The sequence below is a fragment of the Sinohyriopsis cumingii genome, chromosome 11 (assembly GCF_028554795.1).
Source record: "Sinohyriopsis cumingii isolate HCF-2022 chromosome 11, ASM2855479v2, whole genome shotgun sequence".
In the NCBI taxonomy this organism is placed as follows: domain Eukaryota; kingdom Metazoa; phylum Mollusca; class Bivalvia; order Unionida; family Unionidae; genus Sinohyriopsis; species Sinohyriopsis cumingii.
The window spans coordinates 64,907,614-64,930,765 of NC_142971.1; the positions used below are offsets into that span (position 1 = coordinate 64,907,614).

The window sequence follows — 23,152 nt, forward strand, 5'->3', positions numbered from 1 at the left end:
ATTTCCAAAGCCAGAGTGATAACTCTTATTTCTACAAGGAACTATAGACTTCAAAACTGCAGGTTACCGAATACGTCGTCTTCCATCTTCAATTTTTCGTCGGGATTCAAACTTGAAATCAGGAGAACATTTTGTTATTAGGACTACTAAATATTTTATTCTTGGATTATTCTTCGATTATATTTGGGTTTGATTCCATAAAACGGTAAGTTCATATTTTTTTCCATTTTTACAGAATTTTTCCAGGGAAATAAATTATTGTATCTTTCAAAGCTTGTTGTTTTCACTCTTTCTTGTGTTACTGTTTATTCTGCCTAAACATATGACATAAGAATTAGGAACCTGAAAAGGACATTGATCAGTCTTGTATCATACAATGACAGCTTCTGTTCAGTTTGAAATGCAAACAAGAAAACAATGTTAGGGTTCCCCCTGGCAACAATTAGGTGTTTTGTGCACTTTTACAGCCTTATTGTTTTTCATTATTAAAATCGCTGGAGTGGGTACAAACTAATGGGAGTGAATACTAATAGGTATAAAGAGCATTTTCTTCTTAAAAACCACTATAGGTATAACGTGCAGTTTATTCTACCATACAAATAAAGAAAAAAGGTGTTATTCTTCTCACATACACCTATATGTACAAAGTGCACTTTCATTTTACACACAACAATAGCTACAAAGTGCACTTTCCTTTAACACACAACTATAGGTACAAAGTGCTCTTTCTTCATACATAAAACTAAAGTGCCTTTTCTTCTTTCATTCAACCATGAGGTATAAAGTGCCCTTTATTTTTTCATACAACTACAGGTATAAAGTGCCCTTTATTTTTTCATATAACCACAGGTATAAAGTGGCCATTATTTCTCATACAACTATAGATATAAAGTGCCCATTCTTCTCTCATACAACTATAGGTATAAAGTGCCCATTCTTCTCTCATATAACTATAGGTATAAAGTGGTCATTATTTCTCATACAACTATAGGTATAAAGTGTCCATTCGTCTCTCATACAACTATAGGTATAAAGTGCCGATTCTTCTCTCATACAACTATAGGTATAAAGTGGCCATTATTTCTCATACAACTATAGGTATAAAGTGTCCATTCTTCTCTCATACAACTATAGGTATAAAGTGCCCATTCTTCTCTCATACAACTATAGGTATAAAGTGGCCATTATTTCTCATACAACTACAGGTATAAAGTGCCCACTCTTCTCTCATACAACTATAGGTATAAAGTGGCCATTGTTTCTCATACAACTATAGGTATAAAGTGGCCATTCTTTCTCATACAACTATAGGTATAAAGTGTCCATTCTTCTCTCATACAACTATAGGTATAAAGTGCCCATTCTTCTCTCATACAACTATAGGTATAAAGTGTCCATTCTTCTCTCATACAACTATAGGTATAAAGTGTCCATTCTTCTCTCATACAACTATAGGTATAAAGTGTCCATTCTTCTCTCATACAACTATAGGTATAAAGTGCACTTTCTTCTCCCGTACAAATATTGGTATAAAGTGCACTTTCTTTGTACACAACTCCAAAGGTATCAAGAACTCTTTCTTTATATACTCCATTATAATTATGCCAGTGCATATGGTCATATTTTGCAAAAGTGTATCACAAACCAGTGTTTTAGATCTGATGACTTGGATAAAATTTCTACCCCAATGTGATGTTTGCTAACTGGGCTGGCTGCCCCATTAATCATTACACATATACTGCTTTCACATCTTGTCACCCTCTATACATACCATAAACTTATTTATGAGAAATCAGCAGCTTTGGTAACTAGGGTCTGATTTATCTTTCACACAGACTTTAAAAGGCCCAAATAAGCTTTGCAAAATCAAGTGTCCCCACTGATTCAGTTCCCTCCCACTATCAGGAGGGATATGTTACTGTAAGTGGTGGATTACTAGGTTGCAGACAGAAGACTTAAATCAAAAGTCACTTTGCTACCAAATGGAATGGCAGACCCTATGGACCCCCTGCTACTTGTGTAGCATTTTTCACACTTAGCAACATGCCAGCTCATCCTACACAGGCTAGGGGCTACTGAGATAATTGGTGTGCATTTCTGGGTACACAGTAGTATTTGAAATACAAAACTAGTAAAGGTGAGAAACAACTGATCCACAGCACCTGTTTCTTACCTACATCCAAGATATGATGTAAACACACCCACCCCTACATGACTTGCACAAACTTGAACACAAAATGAAAAAGTGGCAACATCACTGTAAAAAAAAGTGATACTTTCTTCTCACCCTATGTATGCTTACACAAAAATTACCAGTGGGTTAATAAAGTAAAACATGAAACTGTCTACTATGCTATCATTTCCATATGAAATTTATTATTACATGAATGTTAAAAATGCACATCTCAGAAATAAAGTAATTACTGAAAAGATTGAGTGGACTCAAAAGTGCATACCTGGCTAAGTTAACCTAAAAAGCGGATATGACTGCCAATGACCATACACATTTTGATGAGGACTTTTTGTCACTGTCTATGCAAATAACTATTCATTACAACACTATTTATTCAAGTAATCATTTGATGCAACAGCAAATGTAATAAATTATTAACCGTAACACTATGCAAGTAACTAATCAATGCAGCACTGTTTTTGCATGAAACTATTCTATGCAACACTGTACGCAAGAAACTATTAATTGCACTGCTTGCAACACTATGCAAGTAACAACTGCAAAACTGTCTATGCAAGAAACTATTCAATACAACACTATGCAAGTAAACATTGATTATGCAAGGAATTGTTTTTTTTGGCACTGTCTACTTATTCAAATAATACAGTGCAGCTGGTGAGCACTCAAATTAGAAATCTGTATTACAATATTTGTTGCATGATTTATTTATGAATGTGTCCACTTTTAATGCATTCCATAGATACTCAAAGTTTAAGCACATGATAAGCAGGGTAACATAGCTAGCTTGTGCTATACATATACTGCATTTTCATTGGCTGTCACTAATTATACTGATATCACAATTTTAGGTTCCATGAATCGGTATACAGTTAACAAAGGAAATCTAATTCAGGTGTTTTCTTAAATGTTATCTACTGTTTTCATCACAGACAGGTTGCATCAGCCTGGAAGACAGGTCTGTATACATGTAAGATGGATTACAATTGATAAAAGAATCTGTAAAAAAAATCTGGCTTTGCATCTGATAAAAGTCAGCAGTTAAAAATTGTACATATTTCATGATGACAGGACAACAAATTTTGAAATAGAATACAGCTATTCATCTCAGCATGGGGAACACTATGCAAGTATGCAACACTTTCAAGACTCTGGGTAAACAAATCAAGTAAACTGGAGATCTCCAGTAAAATATGCTATGTTCATACATGCAAAATAACTTTATTGGCGTTTGCATTTTTTTTCTCAGATTTAAATAACACTTTTGCTAATGATTAGTAAAGCTTCTTAAAATGAAATTTATAGGGTATATATAGGTCAGGGACAAAAAATCCAAATCACGGTCGGGTAACCAAGTGACTAAAACTCAAAAGTCCAGCAGAACAACCATCTTTTGAACGCAGTGACAGAAAATTAAAATGTTTGCCATTATTGAAATCAATAGAATGGGCCGCTACATGGACTGATAGATGAAAATTGATATTTTGGCTTAACCTTTTCCTAAACTTTGCTAGAAATCCAATGCAAAATGTAAAGTGATTGAGTAATCCAGTTACCAGGAATCTGATTTACAATGAAAAATTCTGAATTGGACAAAACCAGTTGATTTTTCTGATTCACCTTATTTACAGCCAAGTTGTCCACACGGTTTCCATGCTCTTTTAGTGTGTGTGTGTGTGTGTGTGTGTGTGTGTGTGTGTGTGTGTGTGTGTGTGTGTGTGTGTGTTTGTGTGTGTGTGTGTGTTAATGTCTATACATAATGAAAATCAAATAAGACTTTCTTTGAAAACCTATTATAGTACATGTATCACCTTTTGGGAATAAGTGCAGTGGGTACCAACTTTCCACATCCTATTTGTTTTTCTTTTTCTTTTTAACAATGTGGGCAGTCTGTGATGTTTGCCAAGTGTGAGCACTGTCAATAGAAACAGTCTGTTAGTGCTAATCTAATGTACTCCAAGATCAAATGACTTACTGTGGAAGATGATAAGGCTCTGTTTATGTTTCAGCACATGGAAATGGTAGGAAAAGACCAAGAAAAGCAAACTATTTTACCACCTAAAAGCTTAATGGAGCTGAGAACAGACTTTTCAGATAGCAAGGCAACAGGTGCTTTCATAAGCTTCTTCATGACCCTGTCTTGCCATTATTAATGGGCACAGACAAACAAGTCCATACCCATTGGCCATAATGTTAATATGCAACATAAACAAATTTCAAAAAGAAATTCCAGAAATTGATTTGTGCATATAAATTGAGCTGGTTTAGCCCAGTACTTTAAGTGCCAAGTACATTATATATACTGATCATTAAAAAAAATATCTACATACCCTAATTTTAAAAACAGTGCAATAGGAAAACATGTTTGTTTCGCCTGATGCATGCAATATGTGTTTGCTACTGGAAGGTTATCCCAAGTTAACCTGTTTGCATTCTTTATATATATATATATATATATATATATATATATATATATATATATATATATATATATATATATATATATATATATATATACACACACAAACTCATACTTTCTCAAGAGATCATGAATTTCAAATGCTCTTACCAGACAGATCTCCATGAAATAAAATACTGAGCTATAACAAGTTGTGACAAAATAGATTACACTAATAGACCAAATTATTAAATGTAACTGAAAATGTATCATTTTCACTTTCAGTTCACTACTGCTGCTTTAATATTAACATTATTTTTTATTCTTGTTTGATTCATAGGTTTCCTTTATTATTATTATTTTTAAATATTATTTTTCTTTTAAAACAATATACTATTAAAGCTAATCAATATACTATATAGTGACAATTATCCAGAATAAGGTCAGTGTCATCCACTTTTCTCTACCTTCCAAAGGCTTGTCTATTTATTTTCTAACTCAGGCATGTCCAACCCATGGCCATGATGGGATTCATTCAGCCCAGTCCATCACACTGTACAGCCTACAGCCATGTAGGAAGTCCTTTTGAAAATATGCAATTTAATTAATATGCATAATTAGTGATAAGGATGTTCTTGCTTATGTGGCCTGTGACCTTGATGATTTTATCTGTGTAGACCCCAGCCAATAAAAGGTTGGTATTCTAGGTACTTTAACATTCATCAATATTTAATAAGGATAATCTTCAATACTTTAAGCTAGATGCTTATGTATTTCTTCAATGTATTAAAAAGTACTGAGAGATCTAAAACTCGAGTCTCAGTTTCTAATATTACGTTTGTGGTTTAGTGGGTTTAATTATATTTTCAGCAACATGATAAGCTACACATGCCAGTCAGTATATTTGGCATAGGAAGAACACAGGAAAACCACAGTAAGAGCCCATGACCCATGGGAAGCTACTAGCAAGCTTTCTCACATACCCACAGTAGCCAAGCCAAGTTTCAAACCTAGAGGTGAGATGCAAGTGATGTTTAAAACTGAGCATCTTAGCTCACAAGAATTCTTCATTATATAAAGACTATTATTGTATTTTTCGCACGCTCAGAGTAACCCGACATAATGTTACTGCATAATTATGGCAGTACCCTATTTTTAGTGATGGCAATACAGTTCCTGTATACCCAAAACTTCTCTTGAACTACTTTTTATTTATATAAAACCGAAGTGTATACCCATTTGGTAACACAGTATCCAGTGACAAATGGTTACATATTGGTGTGTTATGTATATTTAATTTTTATTTTTTGTTGGCTTTTCTGAATGATATGTTTTGTACATCTGTATTTGGTAGCTGACTTTGTCCTATATGATTGTGGATTTAATATTCAGATCATTATCAATGTAGGTACACATGTTTATTTGAATCTGTGTCAGGACATTAAGTATTTCATTTGAAAATTCCTCGACTTGTTGACAACTTTGAATTTTGTATAATGTAGACTGACCTACATCCTGGTTCTATTATTGTCTTAGCTTTTTATATAATGTTGTTTACCTGAAAAAATATTCTTGCATTAACATCTTAAGCTGAATTAGTCTTGTATTCCATTCAACTTTTATTTTGGGTGGATTTTCTTATTCAAATTATTATGCACTGGAATTAAAGAGTACTCAATAATACTCTTTTGACTAAAACTTTACTCTGGAATTATAGTGTATTCAGAGAACATTATATTACTGTGATACATCAAAAGACTGTAGGCATATCATTACACTCCAGGCCAATGGCATAATAGCACATTTGAGACAAAAGGCACATCAACGCATTCAAAATTGGACTTAATTTGGAACACCACAGGAATTCATCTGGAACTTCATACATCTGGACTTGTCATAGAGCTTTTACGATTATTCAGGATTCAATTTATAATACTGAAAGTTAATACATTATTTGTTGAATATGACAAAACTTGTTGGGGTCCCGAGTGGCAGAGTGGTCTAAAGCGCTCTCCATTACAGATCACTGCCATTTCACCTCTGTCTGCACCAGTTCTCAGATTCAGCCAATGTAGGTATGTGAGAAAACTTGCCAGTAGCTTCTCATGAGTCGGTGGTTCTTTTGGAGGTTTCCCCGGGTTCCTGTGAAACAGATGGTGACAAAGACATCAGCTAACGTCATCATGGCATGAGAACTGGAATATGGTGATGGGTTGGGGGTGTTATTCTTTGCAGGTTTTTACATTTATGGTTTTTACCATTCCAGAATAAAATTATGAATCTAAATCAATTCAAATTATTCCATAAAGCAACTCTTTCCACAGAATGGCAGCTGCATATCCAATGGCAGACTTTATGCATATGCTGAGTTTTCGATACTGATAATATATGAATGTCTACAATTGCATTTATTGTTTAAAACAGGAAACTATCCGAACTTTGGGAGCAAACTTGCTGAGCATTGTAGAGTTCACGCTTTAATTTTATTACTGTTTACTAGTGTTCATATCATTACAGAAGTGCCAGACCAGAGGACATAAGTTGAAATAGGAAAGGATACAGGCAGATAAATATATCATTTTGTTTAGTCTTAACAAACTATTTGACACGTACATTTTTAAAAACGTTGTCTCAAAACTTTCCTACAAAGATTTTTTATAAGTATTTAATTTCAGTTCACAGTCAATGTCAACACCAAACAGTCTGACAATTTCTTCACAGTTTATCATAGCTTTCTCTGCCTATTTTAAGTACGTTTTTGTAATGAAAGTCATTTTATCTAACACTAGCACTTGGAACTTTTGGGGTCAGCTTGCAATCTGATCACAGTGAATCCATAGATCAGAATGTTGGACCCCTTTTTAAGTGTGTCAATCACAAGATCATCACACTTAGAGGGAAATGCTGCCATCATCATCAATTGTACTAAAAAGCAAATTTAATAAAATGAAATAATATTATTGATAAAGACATTATAGAGGTTTAAGGACTGACACCTATAGAACTCCTTTTTTGAATTAATTTGTCTGGCTACTCAATACACGCTGCGTCTTAATTTGCTGCATATGATTTTACTGTTGCCCTGTAAGACTCTGATCCAATAGAACTACAGCTACAGATTTGTCTTAGTATAAAGAAGACCATCTCTTTGACAAACAAAACCACTTCTGCTTCCTTCAAATGGTCAGGAAAAAAAATCTTAGACTGTAATGCTTTGGCAATTCGATTTTTAAAAAGACCAACAAGGATTGGTGCCAAAGATTTAAAAGTTTCACATCCAAAATCAGTTGCCTTTTTCAAATTCTAACTTTTCATACAACTACATCACTGTTAACCAAGTTAAATTTCAATACATTATCTATGTTACCATTGTCCTTAATAACCATGATCCTCTGAGAAGTCAGAAGTTCAAAAGAAACATCCTTGCCAATGTCTAATACCACATTTACATAAAAGTTTTTGAAGATTTCACATATTTCCCAACTATTGTTTACAATTTTTGTACCATTTACAAAACTGATATTTTCTTCAAATCTAAACATTCATTAGACAAATAAGGCTTAATAATTTACACAAACTTCCTAGATTTAGCACTCCCAGAGAGTCTTTCTAAAAAAATGTCCTGTCTTTTAAAAAGTATGCCTATAGCAAAAAAATGTCCTGTCTTTTAAAAAGTATGCCTATAGCAAAAAAATGTCCTGTCTTTTTAAAAAGTATGCCTATAGCAAATCTTTCTAAAAAGTAAGTATCCAAAAAGTCTTTCTAAACTCAGTGTATCGTATATATCCAGTGAGTCTTTCTAAAAAGAATGTATCCAGTGAGTCTATCTAAACAGTATGTATCCTGCAAGTCTTTCTAAAAAGTATACATCCAGTGAGTTTTTCTAAAAAGAATGTATCCAGCGAGTCTTTCAAAAAAGTATGTATCCAGCAAGTCTTTCTAAAAAGAATGCCCACAATCTTCTAAAACATATCCCACCGGCAAGAATCATTTTAAAAAGAATGCACCCAGCAACTGTCTAAAACTAGTGCTCCCCTGCAAATCTTTCTAAAAAGTATGCCTCCAGCAAATCTTTCTAAACAGTAAGCCCCCCTTCTAAAACATATCCCACCGGCAAGAATCATTTTAAAAAGAATGCACCCAGCAACTGTCTAAAACTAGTGCTCCCCTGCAAATCTTTCTAAAAAGTATGCCTCCAGCAAATCTTTCTAAACAGTAAGCCCCCCAACAATTATTTAAAAAAAAAACAAGTTCTCTGTGATTTATTCGTTAATTTGCTTACATAGTTTCTCTTCTTTACCACATTTTGCATGACCTTTACTGCATGTATTTTGTGAAAATTATATGCTTAGCATATATAACTTTCCACAGTTCTCTATTCATACAAGGTAATGAATGATACAGTTTTATCAGTGCATGTTTGTCTATAATATTCAAAAGAACCTATCAACATTTTTAAAAATCCTTACTGTTACTTAATACATTGGAAGATTTATTAGTTATGGTTAACACTCATTATGTCCCAACTTGTTCCTCCAAGCCATGTGATTTCCTACACTTTAATTCTTACAATTAGAGCAGTAATTCATGAAGAAATTCTTATGATATTACATACACAGTTTTAACACTTACCTTTTCAACTTGACATTCAGGAACTGAGCTGGACATCAAGTTATCATATCCACAGTAGCTCTGTGATTGGTATTGGCCCTGCACTATACATGTATTTTTGGAGCTGTGTCAACAGTAGGGGACCTTACCATAGATTTAAATCCTTCCAGTTAGGATTCTGATTGTAAACAATCTCTGACCCCCTGACCCCAGGCTCTGTAAATCATCTTCCAAGCAGACTGATAAGCTACAGTTCCAAGGAGCTAGTTACCACAGTATGTGAGGATGGATGGACTCCTGGCTTTAGAGGCTGACAGATTGGAGGGGGGAGGGGAGGGGTATAAGGATTCAGAAGCTAGAAGACCTGTTATAGCTGATATGGGTTATCTCTACCTGATAAGGAACATATTAAGGTCTTTAAGTCTGTCACAAAGCTTGCAGGAGGGTTACTGTGAATAATGCAATTCAATTACTGTAAGGGCTTTAATTGCTATATTCACCACCCTGTTGAAGGTTTTGTAAATGTTCTGTCACCTTTTGCTAAATTAGCTGGTATTCTGATTCTTTCTCATGGGAAAAATTCACAAGTTTAGGGATAATGTATCTGAAAGATAATCTCAATAAAACTGCAAATCCTCTTTCCAGGCAACAAAACCATGTGATGCTAAAACCCAATATAAGTGTCAGCCGTTTTCACTCCCTATTTAACATTAAGTGTTCATAATGATTCAAACCTAAAATCATGTTAGTCGCAGCTTCAATTTTTTTTTTATAAATACTTCCAACTTTCTTCATAAAAATAAATACCTTGATCACTGTCAATAAAATTGAGAAGTAAAAACATGCAGTGCTGGATTACCCATCAAGCACACTGACCACATGCATAGGGCAACAGGGGTACCAGAAAAAATTCTAATTACTTGTTGATGATAAAATTGCATGAATTATATATGACCATTATAACACTGGTATTTTTCCACCTATTAAGCTTTTATTATTATTTTTTTTTTAGTTTCACACTTTGAAGGATCAGGAGGGGCACCATAATATTTTCAGTGCTTAGGACACTCCTGGAAAACCTTAATGCGGCACTGCATACATGTAACAAATAATTGATACATAACAATTTTACTGTCACACACTGAAACTTACTAAACAATAACTGTAATAGAGTGGCTTATACATTGAATCCAACTGTGAACAAGATAGACCCTTATCTGCCACCACATAAATGTGCCAGCAGATCAGGGTCTATGCTGTTTGTTCTAATGATTTTACCCCTAAGAAAGTGCATAAACCCTGATCTGCCAGCATATTATGCAATAAAAGGTCTGGGTCTATACAGTTTGGTGTACATCATACAGTACACATTCCTACACTGTTCTGACAAAACCTAATTCTAAAAAACATTTTGCCCACAAAGTACATGTTTTAAATATATTACCAGAAAACTTAATCTAATTTTGGACAATAAGAACTATCAAATCCATTGTGTACTCCCTTCGATAAGTTCATTTGAGTTTTTAAGAAAACATCTGAATACAATTTCATTACCTACAATAGATGCGTTGTTACAAATGAACAAGTATGCCACAGTGTAATGACCAAAACACAGCTTTCTCCAACTCAAGCTGAATCAAGTCTCTTTTCCACCTGGTGGCTGGGGGAACTTTTTCCTATATATTTTTTGGCAGTATGAGTGTTTTCACAACTTATGTTCTATTTCAGATACAAACAATTACTGGCAAGTTTCCATTTAAAATGCAGACCATTTACCTGGCTATAGCTTCTAAAGAAACGAGTCAAGACTCACCTGGCTGGCTATGTGATGGAGGTTTCCAACATATCCCTGGTCCCCCCATATGCTGAGACATGGCAATCAATGAGATCTACAGTACTGAAAACCTGCCACCCTGATGCCCAAGCAGCTGCCCTAATGTACTGGCAGAATGGTTACAAAATTCTTTACATTTTTTGGAATAAATAAGCAATTTCTGGTGGAATTAGAGCTTTTAGTTCCCATCTTTAATCATTTTTATGTGGAGTCAAACTACAAACAACAAAGATCCTGATCTGCATAGTATAATATGCCTGCAGACCAGGGTCTATGTTGCTTTTTCTACTGATTACTCCTAACAAACTGCACAGACCCAGATCTGCTACCACATTACAAGAGTACAGCAGATCCAAGTCTGTACAGTTTGCTTTTGGGCTCGACTTGTACGCGGCAATTTTCCTTGCTGTTCAAACCGCACTACTTCTGCCAAATCCATGTTAGTTACAATTGTTATTGACAAGTAACTACAATTAATCTATCTAATTTCAGGATCATGACCATGGAATATTATCAAGTCACTGTCATCAAACAAAACTTCAGGGTGTTGTTTTTGTAAATCATTTACTGCACAGCTAAAAATAATGTGACATGCAGTGCATTTATTACTTGTCAACTTTTTATCACCTGTCACCTGAGAAGCACAATGAAATATGGGACAGTACGGATATAAAATGACATGATTCAAACTTCTGTCTCTTCTTCAATTATAAAAATAAAATATTTTTAAAAATAAAATTGTAACAAACCACGGATGTTTTGTATAGAATTTTAACAAATGTAAGAACAACGATATGAAAGAAAATGATGAAGTTAATAAAAAGAGGTATACAACACCTTGCAAAATCATCAGCATTTATGACCCATTTAAAATTAATCTCTCTGGCTATCACTGTCAAATATTACAATTGGAGCTTAATAAATGAGCTTAGTTATAAAATTCACTCACCAAAGTATCCGATAAGAAGAATTTATTGTCTTTAAACTGGGCAAATAGCTTTCTATGTAATTTCCCTTACACAGAGACGGATGATTAAATAAATGTAGCATTAGAAATAGCATAACCACCTACACATCCTTTTTCATGCTTTCGGATTGCTTGAACCATTAGCTATGTACCATATATCCTTGCTCATAAGACAGATCTAACAACATGATGTACCAGCAGATCTGGGTCTATGCAGGATGTAAACTGTTGAACAAACAAGACAGCCCCTTGTCTTACTTGTGCATTACACAATGGCAGAGCTGGGTCAATGTTGTCTGTAGCTGGCCCTAATACAAGTGAGCAAGTAACAATGTCAGTTCTTCAAAATGTAAGCATTCAAACATTACAACAGTGATCATTCTTAAGGACAACAAATTTACATTTTCAGACTGGACACGCACCATTCAAAATTATATACACAATAAGGTTTTGAAATTTTGTGTTTTTGGTCTCCACTCTATGTATCATTCTTCTTGAAATCCGACAAAACGTAAAGTAAATCTAGAAATAACGGTCTTATAAAAGACACTGTTTCATTTAGGTATATTCATACTTCTTCATTTTAAGGAGTAAAAAGGCAGGCAAAGTTAAGAATTTTTTAAATCAGCAGTAACATTGTAAGCTTCAATTGGCACCTACCTGTTACAGTTCAGACAAGCTTATTACCATCTGTACTCACTTATTAATCCAGTTACACAATCCACAGACCCAGATCTGCCATCACATAATGCCCACGCAGATTTGGGTGTGCGCAGTTTGTTAAGTGTAATCAGCTGAATAAACAACATAGACCCTAATCTCTAAGCACATTTTGTTATGACAGATCATTATCTATGTTATTTACAGTTGAACTCTACTTATAAACGAGTACATACAGTATGCAGGAATTTGAAGAAGAAAAATAGTTTTCTTTGCACTGTAAAGATATATCTTTTTTTAACTGAGGCATTGATGACAAGATAGTCTGACGGGATATTTCTGTCTACATTTAGTCTAGGAAAGGTTCCAAACAAGAGCGAGCCTTAGAAATAAAAGAAAGTAATTATAGTAGATGTATCAATCCAAAAGACCCTTGTCTGACTTTCCAAATGCAAAGATGCAAATACAGCAAAATTCCTTCTCAAAATATTTCAAACAGATCCCTGGTGCAAAGTATCTAATATATGACTGCACCCTGAAAATTTTAATCGCACGATCCTCCCCCTCTTCAACATTTAACTCTTTTTAGAATCTTCCATGTCCACCATTTCATACAAAATTAATGATGTGCCTTCTAATAAATACACCATAATTATGTAAGGTGGCTTCCATGCTGCAAAAACACACTGAACGCTTGTTTTAAACACGTTTTACCATTACAATTCAGAATGCATGGAACTGTAGAACCTAGATTTATTTCCAGTATTTAACATACAATATAAACAAACTTACAAATGGTTATTAAAGCTTAACTGCATGATGCCATTGTTGTGCATTTCCTGCCACATCTGCATGAAACAGGCCCCATATTTATTCCTCTTGCAATGAATAGTACAACAAACAGAAGCTCAATAGTTCCCAACCGTTGATGCCCCAGGCATGTTTTATTTCTGAAATAATTTCATATCCCAAAGTATCAATACAATATTAAAATCCTTTCAAGATTGCACTTTACGACTCATGTTTCAAAGTACAAAACAGTTTGTTGTAATATTTTGTCTTCTAAGGCCTGAAAAGTGTTAGAACTGGTTTAGGATTTTGTAAATTGGAAATTATGAAAAGTAAATAATACACAGCAGTGATGTGGTAATACAGGCATATAGACCCTACTAACCACACACTGCATACTACATTTATTTCATTATTACCAATAAGCAATGTGATGTTGCTTTCAAAATCCATTTAAAATATTTCAATAATTCTCTTTGATCTTCAACTATCAATTAAGTTCTAAAAATCCATTTCCTGACTCAAAGAGGCATCTCAAGCACCGACAAGTCTAATTAATAAACTTTTCATTGCCTGTACATTTTCTGAACAAAATATTTGAACATTTGTCAATCTTTAATAGCAATGGTTTTATAACTGTTGGAAAATATAATTATAATATAAATTTCTTCCAATAAAAGAGGGTTTTTTTTTCTGTTAAAAAATGATCAGTGACGGGCTTCACTTAAGAGCACATGGGAAATTGAATTGAATGACACTGCCAATTCTTTTCTTTTAAAATTTGTTCTCCACCAAAAATTCTTTCCATGATAGCTGTAAGTGTAGTATGTACAATGTTTTGTCCTACTATGGAGAAAAAAACCTTGGTTTATCAACACTTCAAGTCTCCAACTGGCCATTGTCTGGGTAGCATTGGGTAATTCATTGGCAAGAAAGGTATTATGATATTTTGCTTGGTATAAGTAAGGTATATGCAAACATTTATTTAACTCTCTAGATAAATGTATCCTAATATCTACAGTACACACACTGATCTCTCCTTTCCTATCTTCACAAACATTGTTGACCCTTATATCTGCCTGAGAAAATTTTGCCATAAATCACAAACAGCTAAGTGTAACCCTGTCATTTTTTGAGATAGATGGCAACACATTATGTCATAATTTACATGGGACTTTTTAAGGATGTGTCAAAAACAATTATTTGCGTGCTCATAAGAAATATTATGTGTTACAAACATTAACATCTGCCTACATAATTTAACAGATTTAATAGGTAATGATATTTGGCAGATGCCGACATTGTTAAAACAACCCAGAAAGTTACAATAGTATCAAAAATAGTTATAAATACAAAACCAAAAAACATATCAAACATTATCAGAAAGGTAAAAACAGTTAATGTTTTTGAATTATTTAATTCAAACTTTAAAACAACTTAATAAAAACATGTCTTAATAATAATCCATTAAAATCATTCTCAAATTATATTGATGAAGCTAATGACCAAAATGTATTTCACTTGTTTTTATAAATAAGTACTTTATCACTGATAAAATATTCTGCCTGCCTTCGAAAGAGAGTATACAAAAAAGAACTACACTGAGTCTTTAATGAAGTACACAGAGTCTTTAACAAAATACACTGAATATTCGGAATCCATCGGGTAATCTTTTATTTCACTTTATAACATGGAAAACTTTTAACCAAATTGCTAAAATTTGTCAAAATTACATTTTTGAGGGTCTAATTTATTGTTTTAAAATTAATTTTGATCTTCTATATCCAACTTTGTACAAATATTATTATATTTATTATTATTATTATTATTAATATATGGGCTGTAACATGTGATGCAATTAAAAAGTAAACATGCCTAGTGATCTCCCCTTGAGTTTACTTAACAGTGTTACAGAAGTTGTTTCCCTTAGATTCTCAGCGCCAACGGGAAAACAAAATGTCTCATTTTTCAACAATGGATAAAAAATTTCATAATCATGAGCTGAATTGGTTCCAAGGGCAATTTCTAAGTAAACAATATTCACCATACTGATAATGTAAAATTGGCATCAATAAATAAGCATGATAACTGTATCACTTGTATTCACATGGTATATATCTACTGCTGAAATTTTTTAATCATAAGTTTTACAGGAAATTATAAACTTGAATACATCAGTAGGCAGGGGCTGAAAAAAAAATATGGTCCAAGAAAATCTAATCCTGCATGAATCAGAAGATAGAAGCTAAAACAAAAGGGCTATGGCACGTGAGTCCTGGTTAGTGGTAAGTTTTGGACTTTTATCAGGTCCTCAAACTATAATTTAAGTGAGGAAAATTGTAACTGCAATGATTAATTTTCTAAAAATTATTTTCAGACACTTGAATCAATTTACCAGAAGTCTAAAGTTTAAATCATACAATTTCTGGTAGGATGTACTGGATGATTTATGCCGGAAATTGTCACAACTAACTATAAAACAGAAAATCAACAGGTCCAAACCAGAAATTACCTTATACCATTTTCCTATTTTCAGCCCCTGGAAGGATTTAATAAAGGATGTATTTTTGCACCAATGGCACAAAAAATTACTGAGTGCCCACTCAAATATGAAAGAGGCATCCATCCACAAGGCCAGTATCAAAATAATTGGTTCATGTTTCACATGGCTCTGCCAAACATTGTTTCTGTCTCTTAATGCTTCCCTTTATAAACCAAGCTTGTTACTGCTTATAATCATTCTCATTAAACACTGGTCCATCATCTCCAGAAACTTGTACATAAGCACACTCAATGGATCACATCTCAGGTCACTCACCAGTGATTCATACCGTATTTACCGCATATGTTGGGACATATCTTCGTGTCCCAGAACTTATGTTTTTTTTTACCTACACCATGTGTCCCAAGACTTGGGAAATTAAATAAATTGTGTTCAATTTGCACCCCCTCTCTGCAACCGACCACACCACATGTTACAATAAAACAGAGAAATAAACTGCTTATTTGATAATAAAATTTATTCAGTTTTTTGGTTGACATTAGCATTAGGAAAAATATATCCAAGAACTCCGCATAAGTAGGGCATGCATCCATGGTGTTATCACTTTCATCTGACAACACAACACATTGGTCATTGACTTGAATGTTGAGAAATGAGTCACGTTTGTTAATCCTCAAAGGTTTGAACGTTATGAGAATGCAAACTGGATCCAGCAAAATTGCATACGAATGAGAGAGAAAGAGAATTATCAACCCCACTGCTCGAAAGCACCTGCCATTCATGCGTGTCACGATATAAGGTACAAAATAACCAAGAGTGTATTATATCCAGGATAACAATGATGACAGTATCTCGCAAACAAAAATCATTAGTAAAAATACATTCAATGTAAGTACAAATGACAATCTTTTTGATTCCATGGGTTAAAAAAAGTTTATTAAAGCAAGTTAATGTGCGAACATAATGTTTAACATTATCTTATTCTACACTTTATCCATTAATCTTAACACATTAACCCCTAGCGACCACTTAACAGGACAGGAGGTATTAACCTACTGCCGAGCTCTGTAGCATCATGGTCACGCATGATACACTAAAGTGGGTGGTATTATAGAAAGGTAGACAGATGTAGCTCTACAATGATACCAAATAATCTGGAATATGTAGTTGCACTACAAAATACAGATAAAAAACCTCATTTTTTGGACCCGACTTTTATCTACCCAAAATGCACCCATGGTCGGAATCCGATTTTGTGTCCGGATTTTAGACTTTTTGGTCTCAGATCTAAGGCAAACCGGTATGAACTGCAAACAGACAGATGAGCCTTTGCAAAAAGTAGGATAAGATGGGCATTTGGAATAAAGAGTGGTCTCCATACAAAAATAATGGCTCCGTTTAGCAAAAAAAAAAAAAGAAATCCAACTTTTCCCTTCTGCTCATGCGCGAGTCAAATAGCCAATGAAAAATGATGTTTCTAACACAACTAGGCAGTATGTTATTGAAAGATGACTGGGGGTTTGTTGTTTTCGAGTCTAGTCAGAAATAGCTTTCAAAATGTGTTTCCTACTCAATTTTCAGGCGAAAATGACAAAAAGCTCCAGGGGTTAATGTTAAACATCAACCTTCTGACCATGACGCTGATAATAGGATATCAAATGACACACCTTTTACTGATGATATTTAGTTAGGTAAAGGGACTGAATGCCGCTGACCAAATGGTGACCGGACAAAATGGCAATAGTCTTCATACCCCAGACAGAAAGGCAATGAGATTATATGGCCCTACAACATAATAGCAATATCATATTTTCAGATTGAAAGTTTATATGAAGAGTTAATACAAATTAAATGCATTAAACCATAAGTAATATGTAAATCAGATTAATATAGAAAATGGCTGAAAATGTGAATTCAACCAATTATTAAATGAAACTAAGAACCAAATAATACTTTACAAATTGCAACTTTATGATATTTCTAAAACTCCTGTTTTTATCAAACAAGTTCTATTTATCTACATTGATGAAAAAAGCCGATCCTGTCTTTACATGTTTCTAGTGGTATCTGAATTTTGGAAAAAGTATGTGATAACAATACATGCAAACTGAAAAAGTGACACCAACCATGCTTATTATACCTGTGGTGCTAATGAGGGTTTTTCTTTCACATAGAAATATGGCCTGGCTTTGCAATATACACTGATAAAAGAAATTTTGCTGTGGTATATGCATTTCTGGCCATTTACTTGCATCAGCATTGTATTTGCTTACATCAGACTGCAGGTTAAGTTTACTGTTTTCATTACTTATACATCTGCATTACACACATTAATGAGACAAATGTTGAGGAATCAATAATTTTATCAAATAAAGCTTTTGACACATAATTGTAAACAATAAGTACAAAAAATTTAATACACTATTTTCCATAAACTCTTATTGCCAATCTGAAAATATGATATCACCATATTGTCCTATGGCCCTATAAGCTCACTGCCATTCTGTCATGGGTATGAAGAATATCGCTATTTTCTCCAGTCCCCATTCTGTCTGGTCCCATTCTGTCCTACAACCATAGTTATACTAAATTTGACTCCTTCATCTCAAATGGCTCAGCAATTAGAGTTCAAAGGAAAGTGCAACTGAATAATTTGACATACAACACTACCATAGTGACCTTGATGACAACAAACTTACTAATAATGACACATACAAATACCAAGTAGCGCTGTTTAATCTGCTAACTAAAGCTATAGAATGGACAAGAAGAAATAAAATACTGGGACATGGTCTAATCCCTGAAGATAGAATCCCCAATGAAATACATATCACACCTTCTAGTTAATCAAGTATACCAACTTTCATCCCTTAATCTCATACAAGTTAAACGTTGCAGAGCAGAAGGAAACGTGATGGAAAATGTGAAATATCAGGCCACAACGCTGCTCTTGAAGACAGGACCCTCAGCTAGTAATGACATACCTTCTAGAGATCATGTACAAGTATACCAACTTTCATTCCTAAATCTCAACTACTTTTAATGTTTAGAGCTGAAGAAAAAGTGTGTCACATATGCAAACTACTGAAATATGATTTTGACCTTGAAGACTGAACACCAATGTGATAAACAATAACTTGGTGATGGTGATACCATGTTTCATCCCTTAATATGATATGGCTTTAAAGAAAAAGGACAGAAAGGAAAGTGTGATCGAAAACAACAAATACTGAGCTATGATCTTAAAGGTAGTAATGATGTACAAGCATAATCTAATTTCACATGGGTTTAAAGTTATTGAGCGGATGGGCGCTGGACAGACTGACATTCAGATGGAAGGAAATAAAAACGAAGTGCTGACAGTGCAAGAAAGTTGTGGTAATGTTCCAACTATAGATAGAAAGTTATTTTCATTTATATGTTGACAAATGTTGGCTTTTTTAATTGTATAAAAAGATTCAGTATGCTTTGTTCCAGTAAATATAACATATTAGTAGCTAGAAATGACAACACCACACTGGCTTACACTAGGGTGAATTATCCCAGCCAAATTTCATTAAATTAAAACTCAGGAAACCTTTTAACCTCTCTACATTAGGTCTAACTATTTTTCAAGGACAAGCCATCATAAACATCTAATTTTGCTGTCAATTAAATGGTGCATAATTTATGTCCTATTCTCTCAGGTCTGATATTTGTGTTGAAACCAATGAAGAAGAAAATCACAGTTCAGTTCTGCTAACCATAGTTCTATGTTCAAGAAGCCCTCTAAAATTGCCACACTTTACGCCTTTAACTGTACCACAGACAATAAAACAACCTTCAATGACAGCTCTATTATCAATACAGAAATAAAAATGACATATAATACCATGATAAAATACTCTTATAACATTTTTTTGTGTGAATAATTAAAACAGCCCTGGAAAATTCACATTTATCAATAAGGAAGATGAACCGGGACAGAGACTGCTCATCTTGTTGATTGAAAGTAATGGAACAAGAAATGGCATAATTTGTAACACATCACACATTAGTGCAAATAGAAATAAAGTAATGGAACAGGACACGGCATAATTTTTAACACATCACACATTGGAATAGGACATAGCATAAATTTTAACACATCACACATTAGTGCAAATAAAGTAATGGAACAGGACACGGCATAATTTTTAACACAACACACATTAGTGCAAATAGAAAGAAAGTAATGGAACTGGACACAGCATAATTTTAAACACATCACACACTGTTGCAAATAGAAAGAAAGTAATGGAACAGGACACGGCATAATTTTTAACACAACACACATTAGTGCAAATAGAAAGAAAGTAATGGAATAGGACACAGCATAATTTTTAACACATCAAACATTAGTGCAAATAGAAAGAAAGTAAGATACAGGACATGGCATAATTTTTAACACAACACACATTAGTGCAAATAGAAAGAAAGTAATGGAACAGGAGGACATGGCATAATTTTTAATATATCACACATCATTAGTGCAAATAGAAAGAAAGCAATATCTGACACAGTGAAAAAGATACAAGTTGCTGACCATATACCATTGTATGTTTATACATAAATACTGGAAAGAAAATAAAAAATTTAAATGTCTATACAAATACATATCATAACATGAGACTAAAAGCCAAACTGTATGAAAAAATGTTAATGGATATGTTGCTTTATCTTTAATAAAGACTGCTTGTAAACTACCTGCCATATTGAGGCCATAAAACAGACTGCATGTGTTTTTGGATTATTATCAATTCCTTTGAAGTAGCAGACAACAAAGATGAACTGGCCCATTAATCAACTTTTTCTGGGACTGTGTGATAGGTGCTGGTGAATTGAAAGTCATACAAGTTGTATAAACATAAAATAACCATATGCACAAAACGCAAATCCCCAATATAGCTTGTACTGTCATGAAGCAACTGTTAAACAGAAAATTTAAATAAGCTGTAGGATAAAAGTCTTACTGATTGGTTGTAACACAATATTCTCAAATATTTAGGTCAATGACTTTGATACATTGGCCATAGCTAAAAATAAGCAAACATAAAATTGATATGTATGTATTAGCATTTCCACACAAAAATTCGGAAAGACAAATACTTCCCAAAAAAAGTAAACACAAAGCAACACAAGCAAAAAGGCACATGTTAAACATTCTGTAACTATATATGGCTAAATACTTATTTCATAATGTGTTGGAAACATTCACAATAAAGATCTTATTCTAATGATGTTGGCTTATTTGTACTAATTACCTTTATTTTCAAGATACCCAACCTCTGAAAGATCACTATCAACATTAGTCAAAGAGTTTTCAACAACCATCAGTTGTATGCAAAAACAATGTGTTATTACTTCACTACATTTTGCTGTGGTTGATTTACAAGAAAACAAGATTCCCTTTTTTAATACCTAGGGAAACATATTTCATAAAACAACCATCAATGTTGAAACTTGAAATCTGTTTTTATTGTTCTATTAGCAAAATACTGTTGCCTTGATTTCATTGCAAGTAATATTGAAACTTCTTCGCATCATTGAGAGACACTCCAGTGGTCTAGTGGTTAGGGCATCCGCCTCGAAAGTCGTGGGTTCGATCCCCCGTGGAGTCATACCAAAGACTTATAAAAATGGTACTAACAGCTCTGCCTCACTTGGCCCTCAGCATTAAGAGGTTAGTGTTAGGACTGGTTGGCCTGGTGTCAGGATAATGTGACTGGGTGGGACATCATGCTACATGTCTGCGGCATGTTGCCCCCGTGCTAGACATCGCTATAAACTGTCATACTGCAGACATCATAGCAACATGACTGAAAAATTGTTAGAGCTATGTTAAAATTCCAAATCACACACACACACAAACACATCCTTGAGAAAATATCTGAGTATCCTTGAGAAAATATCCGAGTTCCAATTTATTTATATTACTTACATAACAATATTTATAACATTGTTCAATGAATCGATCAAATTAGTTGACCTGACACACAACCATGACTGCTAGCTCTTACACAGGAGGACTTGCCATTTAACTTTTCTCTTATTCCACCCTTTGATGATATGAAAGAATTAACATGATAATACAAGGCAGGTATGCTTTTAAATGAGTGCAACATGACAATGCACGGCAGGTATGCTTTTAAATGAGTGCAACATCATAATACAAGGCAGGTATGCTTTTAATTGAGTGCAACATGACAATACAAGGCAGGTATGCTTTTAATTGAGTGCAACATGACAATACAAGGCAGGTATGCTTTTAATTGAGTGTTACATTGCAACAAATAGATACCCATGTCAGAGATGAAAACACAGTCAGCACTGAATTAGATTCTCACAGAAACATTAGCAGACATAGCTGTGATGGTAGATTGACATTTTTCACCTTTGAATACATACTGTATTTATGATGATTACATTTAAACTTAATTAAAAGACAGAACTAAAACATAATTCAAAATTTATCCACTTTGGTATTTGTTAAAAAGTTGCCACAAGCAGGTATTAGTAGCATTTTCATTGATCAAAATTTCATTGAATATTGTTGTTGATAGTCCACTGCAAATGCTGTCTAGAAAGAATAATAAAAAGATGAGAAATTTCATTTCAGTTCCAGTTTCTGTGTACTACCTACCATTTTCAATGATAACACAAGCAATATATAAATATAGGTTTCATTTGCCAATATTTAGTGCAATTTTCTTCATGTTCAACAAATAGGAGCCAATTTTCAGGGGTATGTTCTACTTAAAAGAAATGGAATCCACACCTGACCCAGCATTATAATGAATGAGGGTTATCCAGACATGAGTTATCAAGGGACTGGTGTATTACAGAAACTGTATTCCTACACATTTATCGGGGTCTACTGATCATTGCCATCTCACCTCTGTCCATGTGGGTTGGAGTCTCAAGCTTGGCCAATGGTGGTATGTGAGAAAGCTTGCCAGTAGCTTCATTTCTGCTAACGGTTCCAACCGAGGTTTTCCCAGGTTATTCCTCCACCAGTTATACTGACCACCATGTAAAGCCGATCATGCACTAAAAAATGGCATTAAAACTCAAAATAACACCATCCAAATTTACTGTAAATTTGGTTTACTTGCACAAATATTTCACATAACACCAGGAAACAATTTTCGGAGAATTAACTATCCAAAGTTTATTTGCTG

General features: G+C 33.9%; 1 protein-coding gene and 1 long non-coding RNA gene across 2 annotated transcripts in view; one reads left to right on the top strand and one right to left on the bottom strand.

Moving 5' to 3' along the window:
• The window catches only part of LOC149788591 (uncharacterized), a 38,932-nt gene extending 27,729 nt beyond the window's left edge, over positions 1-11,203 (top strand). Inside the window, exon 3 of the long non-coding RNA XR_016424175.1 lies at positions 10,929-11,203. This is a non-coding gene — a long non-coding RNA (uncharacterized LOC149788591). The remainder of the gene's footprint in view (positions 1-10,928) is intronic.
• The window catches only part of LOC149788590 (E3 ubiquitin-protein ligase PDZRN3-like), a 405,601-nt gene that overhangs the window by 280,761 nt on the left and 101,688 nt on the right, over positions 1-23,152 (bottom strand). The gene's annotated exons all lie outside the window — the stretch shown is intronic.